This window comes from Grammomys surdaster, unplaced genomic scaffold (genome assembly GCF_004785775.1).
Source record: "Grammomys surdaster isolate TR1022 unplaced genomic scaffold, NIH_TR_1.0 125808, whole genome shotgun sequence".
NCBI lineage: Eukaryota > Metazoa > Chordata > Mammalia > Rodentia > Muridae > Grammomys > Grammomys surdaster.
This window is the reverse complement of record NW_021620639.1, coordinates 377,844-386,027: the sequence shown is the minus strand read 5'-3', so window position 1 is coordinate 386,027 and position 8,184 is coordinate 377,844. Positions and strand designations below refer to the sequence as shown.

General features: G+C 44.0%; 1 pseudogene; it reads left to right on the top strand.

Moving 5' to 3' along the window:
• The first annotated feature begins 4,594 nt into the window (after positions 1 to 4,594).
• On the top strand, positions 4,595 to 5,288 carry LOC114640417 (annotated as a pseudogene).
• The last annotated feature ends 2,896 nt before the right edge of the window (positions 5,289 to 8,184 follow it).

Sequence of the window (8,184 nt, the reverse complement as noted above, 5' to 3'; positions counted from 1 at the left end):
AGCCTCAGCTACATAGTGAGTCTGTGGCCAGACTGTATTAAATGAGAACTTGTTGAAGAATAGTAATGATATGATAATGATAATAATAAATAAAAAATAATAAATTTGTAAAGAAAATGCAGGCACTTGCTTCAGGAGGTCAAGATCCTATGTTTAAATAACTTCCTTCTTTTTTTTCTTTCCTTCTTTCCTTCCTTTTTTCTTTCTGTGAGTGCTAAGTCTGCATACGAAAAGAGGGCACCACATCCCATTATAGATAATAAGGAGTCTCCAAGTGGTTGCTGGGAATTGAACTCAAGACCTCTGGAAGAGAAGTCAGTGCTCTTAACTTTTGAGCCATCTCTCTAGCATCTCTCCTGTTCCCTAAACGTGAAGCCCAGGCTGGCCCAGAACTCTTGCCTCCACCTCCTTCAACAAATCTTATTGGAGTGTGCCATCACAACAGGCTAGATGACTTAAAGAGGAAAAAGAAGCTCTCTGTGGAGAAATAGCCTGCCCAGCCTGGGACCCTCTCACTCACTGTCTCACTGTAACCTCCCCATCCCTACCCCGGAATGCCCAAAAACCATCAGGATCCCTGAGGACAACCTATCATTACCACCAGGGGATTTGAGACACACAGCATTCAGCCAGTTGATTTCTTTCCTTTCATAGTTTTACACACTTCTGAAGAGCTCTTACCAGAGACCTGGCTTCAGGTTGAATGTTCACCGGCATTCAGAATCTGCACAGAGATGGAAAACTGGGTTTAGTCACAGTGATGGCCAAGGCTGGACAGAGTCTCAGTCTGTCTCCAAATTGTCACTAACTTATGTCCTAACTTAGGGAGAAGATGGAACAAGTACATATGTGGAGACTTAGTCTCCTTTTGGCCCTCAAGGCTTTGTCCTTATTGTTCATATGGAAATTTCTAGAGGTGCCTAATCACCAAGGCCCCAGCACAGATCCAGAGATTCTATTAATCCCAGGAACGCTCCTGTTAGATAAGTTGTGCCTAAGCACTCTGCATTGAGAAATGAGGAGGTGTCAGGACTGAAATGACCTGGCTTTGTATTACACTCAGGGTGAGTTTAATAAGAGGTCTTGCTATAAATTTCCATCAGAGGCAAAGGATGTACTTCTGTGATTCCACATTTCAGTAAGTCTCGTGACAATGAGGGAAACCAGACCTGGACTAAAACTGTGCCTGGCAAAAGGGCAGCAGATGTATCTATGAGGTGAGGTGGAGTGTTTGGTCAGCTGTGTGTGCGGGTCAGAGGGCAGCTGTGCGGACTTTGCTCTCTTTCCATGACGGTTCTGGGGACCAAACTCGGGTTGTCAGGCTGTATGGCAAACTCCCAGGTCCTCACTTTTAGGGTTCATATGTATGTACATAAGCAGGTGTGAATGTCATAGAGTCTTTAAAACCAGAAAGAGCCACAGTGGCACACCTGGCATGGTACTGGCACACACACACACACACACACACACACACACATCACACACATACCACACACACCACACACACACACACCACACACCACACACACACATACACACCACACAAACACACACACCCACACACACCACACACACACACCACATACACACCACATACACACACACCACATACACACACCACATACACACACATATGCACACACACCACACACACATAACACACACACACCCCAGATATCAAGGCAACGGGACACACTGGAGAACGAGAAGTGAGCCCATATAGGTGTGGCCTCTTACTGTTGGGCAAAGATAGGGAGGACAGCCAGCCTACTCAATAACCAGTGTTGGCAAAAATAGATACATATTCACAGAATAAGGAAATGGAATCCCTAACTCTAAACTCGCACAAAAGTCATCCTTTAAACGTCTTTCAAATCGAAGACCTTAAAGGATGTTTAAAGTCATTCTTTAAACATCCTTTAAAATCGAAGACCTTAAATTTAAAATCTATGATGCTCAAAGTGCTATAGAAAACACAGCACATACATTTCGAAAACAGGCACAGAGTAGCCAGGCATGGAGGTGCGCCCAAAGGCATATCTCTGAAAGTTCAAGCACAGCCTTCTAGGACCACCAGGCTTACATTGAGACCCTGCCTCAAAAAAAAAGCCATTAGGGAGGGCTGGAGACGCTCAGCGCTGGGTGCTTTTTCTGAGGGGCTGAGTTTGGTTCTCAGAACCCGCCGGGCAGTGGTGGTGCACGCCTTTAATCCCAGTACTTGGGAGGCAGAGGCAGGTGGATTTCTGAGGCCAGCCTGGTCTACAGAGTGAGTTCCAGGACAGCCAGGGCTACACAGAGAAACCCTCTACTTCTGGAGGATCAAGTGCATTCTTCTGGTCTCCACTGGTCTCCACTGGCACCAGGCATGCACGCAGTATATTTACATACAAGCAGATAAAAACACTCATATAAATAAAGCAAGACAACAACAACAACAATAGTAATGAAGAGAAAAATTAAATTAAAAAAAACCTTTCTACACATTTAGTAGCACAGGAAATAGCCACAAGAATCAGCACATAGGCTCTTTGGAGTGAAAAGCACCTGCACAGCAAAGGGAGCTCTCAGCAGTGAGCAGAGAGCCCACAGAAGGAAAAAGTCTGCCAGCTACATGTCAAACAGGTGGCTGATAACCATAATAAAGAAATAACTGTAAAAATCATCTGGGCAGTGGTGGCACAGGCCTTTGACCCCCAGCATGTGGGAGGTGACAGCATGTGGATCTTTGAGTCTGAGGCTAGCCTGGTTGACAGAGTGAGTTTCAGGACAATCAGGGCCACACAGTGACACCCCTGTCTTGAAAAAACACAACAAAACAAAACACCTGAAAAACTCAAGCACTGAAAAAGTAAAACAGACCATCAACAAATGGACTGAGGTGGACACCCCAGGCAGTGCGAGCACAAGTCTGGATCCTAGCTTCCTAGGAGACTGCCTTCCTTCATGTCCTACAAGGCCATTTGGCTCAGCTTTCTGCTGCAGTCACCCCATTATTTGATGCTTTCATTAAAGTAAGTAACCTAGCTGTGGGGAGATGCAAATCGGTGCAAGAAGATACAAATGTTGCATCCAGAGCTCTGTTTCAATAAACAACTCCCCTGAAATCCTTGTAACTTTTTTTTATGAGACCATGCATGCTAGACAAGCACTTATATCAGCCACATACCTAGCTCTACAAACTTTTAATATGCCATTATAATTGCCTGTGCACACACACACACACACACACACACACACACACACACACACACAGGGTAGATTAAAACAATATAATCATCCTGGCAGGAGCAAAGTTAGTGGAAGGAGACAAGTTTGTCCTTCTGTTTGGATATCAGATTACTGGCAGCATCTCCCCTCGCCCCCCCCCCCCCACTCCTCCTCCCCAAAGAAATTAGAATCTCTCCAGGAAGTTTATGCTGGGAGAAAGATAAGGTTAGTGCAGTTAGGGAAGGAGTTTGCTTCTCAGGAAGAGTTTTCACAGTTCTGAGAGATCATCAGGTCATTTTTCAGGCGGAAGCCCAGGCACTGGTGGATCAACTATAGGAGAGACTATACCTTGACCAGAATTGGTTAGTTATGCATACATTTTGTCCTCTATAATGCCCTCATGTCAGGATACCCATTGACCATTAAAGAAGCAAGTTATAGTGAAAAGCAGAAGAGGAGATTTAGCCAACATGTCTACATTAGGAAGAAAAACGAGAGGATTAATGACAACTCACCTCCCCCCACTCATCTTTAGTGTCTAGAACAGATAGGGTTTCTGTTGCTGTGATGAACCATGACCAAAGAAACTTGGAGTGGAAAGGGTTCATTCTGCATACCACAGTCCACTGAGGGAAGTCAGGCAGAAACTCAAACAGGGCAGGAACCTGAAGGCAGGAGCTGAGGCAGAGACCATGGAGTGGTGCTGCTTCCTGGCTGGCTCTATGTGGTTCCTTCAGCCTGGTTTCTTATAGCACCCAGGAGCACCAGCCCAGGGATGGCGCTGCACACAATGGGCTGGACCCTCCCCATCAATCACTAATTAAGAAAATGCCCTATAGTTTTGCCTGCAGGCTGATCTTATGGAAGCATTTTCTCAACAGAAGCTCCATCCTCTATGATGACCCTAGGTGTGTCAATGTGACTTACAACTAGCCAGCATATAGAACCTGTCTGGTTAGGCCTGCCAGGGTTTAGAAGAACAAACTAGACTGCATAGTGACACCCTATCCTAGTTTAATTTTTGTTGCTGTGATAAAAAAAAAAAAAATCCTGACCAAAAGCAGCTTTGGGAAGGAAAGGGTGTATTTGGCTTATATATCCTGGGTCACAGTCTGTTGAGAAAAGACAATGCAAAAGGCAAAGGGCAAAGGGCAAAAGGCAATGAGCAGGAACCCGGGGGGAGGAGTTGATGCAGAAATCATGCAGTAGTGCTTTGTTATATGATATTCAGGATCACCACCCTAGGGGTGTCACTGTCCACAATAGAGCTGGATCCTTCCACATCAATCATCAATTAAAAAAAGAGATGTACCAGGGTGACCTCTTCCTGCGTTCTCACGGTTGCTTCTGTTCGTGAGACCTGTGGCTCCACCCTGCTGATAGCAAGATGTCTTCAGGAAATGCAAACATTGGGTGGGCATCCTGCTCCCAACTTCAAAGCTACAGCTGTTATGCCAGATGGACAATTCAAAGATATCAGCCTAAGTGACTACAAAGGAAAATATGTTGTGTTCTTCTTTTACCCTCTTGACTTTACTTTTGTGTGTCCCATGGAGATCATTGCTTTCAGTGATAGAGCAGAAGAATTTAAGAAACTTAACTGCCAAATGATTAGGGTTTCTGTGGATTCTCACTTCTGTCGTCTGGCATGGATTAACACACCCAAGAAACAAGGAGGACTGGGACCCATGAACATTCCCTTAATATCAGATCCCAGGTGTGCCATTGCTCAGGAGTACGGAGTCTTAAAGGCTGATGAAGGTATCTTTTTCAGGGGCCTCTTTATTATTGATGATAAAAGTACCCTTCGCCAGATAACAATAAATGATCTTCCTGTTGGCCACTCTGTGGATGAGGTTCTGAGACTAGTCCAGGCCTTCCAGTTCAATGACAAACATGGTGAAGTGTGCCCAGCTGGCTGGAAACCTGGCAGTGGTACCATCAAGCCTGATGTCCAAAAGAGCAAAGAGTATTTCTCTAAGCAGAAGTGAGCACTAGACCATTTATCTGCCAGACAGCATTGAGCAGCCAGAAGAAAATCTCTTGTACTCTACTCATGCTTAAACACGTGTGGTGTGATTCCAGATAAGCCTTTTCTACAGGGGTGCGTGTGGCTAGCCTTTCTTCCACTATTGGTAATGGTCTGAGCTGTGTTTTGGGCAGACTACCTTACATCAGTCACAGAAACCAACCTGTTAATTCTTTTTTTCCCTTTTTTTCTTTTTTCTTTTTTTAAAGTATTAAATGTGAATTCTGAGAAAAAAAAAAAAGAGAGAGATGTACCATGATCTTGCCCATAGGCCAATCTAATGGGGCCATTTTCTCAATTGAGGTTCCTTTTCCAAAAGGACTCTAGCTTATCTCAAGTTGACATAAAATTAGCCAGCAAAGGGAGGAAGGGCTTACTTTAGCTTACAAGTCCAGGTTACAGTCCATAATTTCAGAGACGCCAAGGCCAAAACGGAAGCCCTTGGTCATATGGCATCCATGGCCAAGAGCAGAGAGAGATGGATGTACCCATGCTGCCTGCTTGCTATATTCATTTAAATTTCCACAGGCCTGTATAGTTCGAGACCCTCTCCCTACCCTGGGAATGGTGCTGTGTGCAGTGAGCTGGGTCTTCCTACATTAATTAACAATCAAGGCAATCCCCCACAGACATGCACACAGGACAACTTAGTCTAGGAATCCCTCATTCAATTTTACTGCCCAAGTGCTTCTAGGGTGTGTTGAGTTAACACTTAATACAAACCATCACAGACTCTGTCCCCCTTCCCACTGGACTGTGATAGTTCTAATTGAGAATAAACAGAAAACACTTGCTTTCATATTTAGTTGAGCACTTAGGTTGTAATGATAAAAAGATTCATCAGCTGTCTTTTTCTTTTTCTCTTTCTTTGTCTTTTTGTGAGACAGAGTTTCTCTGTATGGCCTTGGCTATCTTGGAACTCTCTGTAGACCAGGCTGACCTCAAACTCAGAAGTCTGCCTGCTTCTGTCTCTCAAGTGCTGGGATTAGCGGTGTGCACCACCATGCCCAGCTTTATCAGCTGTTTTTCTTATTTGCAAAGTGCCACTGTTGAAGCTTAGAGCCATCGTATGCAGAACGCTCCCTATGCCTCCAGTAAAGGAAAATATATCACTTCATTTTTAAATTACTTTTTCCCCCTAAAGGGTAACTGTTGTAAGAATGTGAAAACTTCTGAATTTATTTTCTCAAAGGGTTAAACCGATGTTTTCTGAACACAGTCACATTCCATTGCGTTTATCCTTGGTTTCTTCACGTACTGAACCTTCTTTCATTCATCTCATTCTTTCTTGAAGGGTGCTCTGGGTGTCAGGCAGGCAAACATAGGGAATAGCTTAGTCACCTGAGACTCCATTTGGTTTGGGCTTCACACACACCTCTCTGAAAACACTAGCAGCCTTGGGTCCTCACTCACATGCAGTATTCATATACACCTTTCTTTGAACCCCATCCCCACCAACCAATGGGCAACCTAGGACCTCTACCTGCATCAAGCTGTATGCATGCCCACTCCAAACAGTGGGATAAGTTTCCATCTCCTAAAACTACCAAATATAGAAGGTTTCTATTCATTCCTGCTCCAGCTAGATCTGGGTACCAGGCTAGAAGAGCTATTTATCTTTAAACTAGTTTTAGGTGCTTGTCCAATGAGGCAAATTGTATACTCTGAAATAACTTTTATAGAGAGCCCCTAAAACTCTTATGACTATGCACATTGTCATGTAGATCATTAAAATCAGATGCATTGTGGAAAGGGACATGGGTAATGAGAAAAATCTTATAAAGTATGTCTATCAAAACAGAGAACTGCCCCTCTACACCCCTAAGCAACCAAACTCCTCTTTCCTTGAATTTGGTAAAATAAAGCCCCAAACAATAGTCAGGGCCCTTGAGTAGTCTTAGTCATGTGATGTAACTCTTGATAATACATTTCTTTCTGATCTATACAAATGCTTCACTTTTTAATAAACTTTACTTAGTACTTTAAAATTTCTTTGCACTTTAAAAAAAAATTCCTTGAATAAGAGGCCAAGAACCTGAAACATCTAGCAGAAAATGGGACCACCAACAACAAGCACAGAAAGCTGGTGGTTGCCCTAATATGCCGATGTGAGGACAGATCTTCTCTGGGTACTCATGGGGAACACACAGTGATGTGATGGTCAGTGTCTTCTGCAACATTCTGCCAATACCCCAGTAGGAAGCCTTGGGAGGGGCCTATTTGGGCCAGCCTGTTCTGCATAGTGAGTTCCAAAGCAGTCAGACTTACAAGGTGAAACATTAGCTCAGTTTGCCTCAAATCTATCACCACTTCAGCAAAAACAAATTAGCCAATTTTAGGAAAGGTCCAGAGGTCATGAGTTCAAATCCTAGCAACCACATGGTGACTCACAACCATTCGTAATGAGATCTGATGACCTCTTGTGGGTGTCTGAAGACAGCTACACTGTTCTTACAAGCTGGGCTGGAGCAAGAGGGAGAAGGGAAGGTGGGGGTAAGAAAAAGGTCAGAGAAATGCTCTTCCAGCAGATGCTTGGGTTGCCATTACTCATCTTGACCCAGAGTAGAATTTAGGTGTTGGGAAACACACAGACTTGTCCTCAGGTAATCCTTGGTGATTTGTTCCTCATGACTGAGCTTTTGACTTAGACAGAGTATTTGAGGTAAAGGTCTAACAGTATGTGAGATAATACATGGGAAATGTGGTGTGCTGTGTGGCAGTCAAGGTTAGGTTGAGAGGTATTTTTGAACATATTAACACTCTTCATAATAGGGCCTGCCCCTGGAGTGGCTCCTAGTTTTTAATCCAATATCCTCCAGTAATGGACAGAGATGCTCACCATGGTGGTGTTAGCAAGGATGATTTTCCCACTGTGATGTTACTTGGAATGCTCCAGCCTTTCATTATAAACCCCTGTGGTGTACTTACTGACATTATCATGTAAGCAA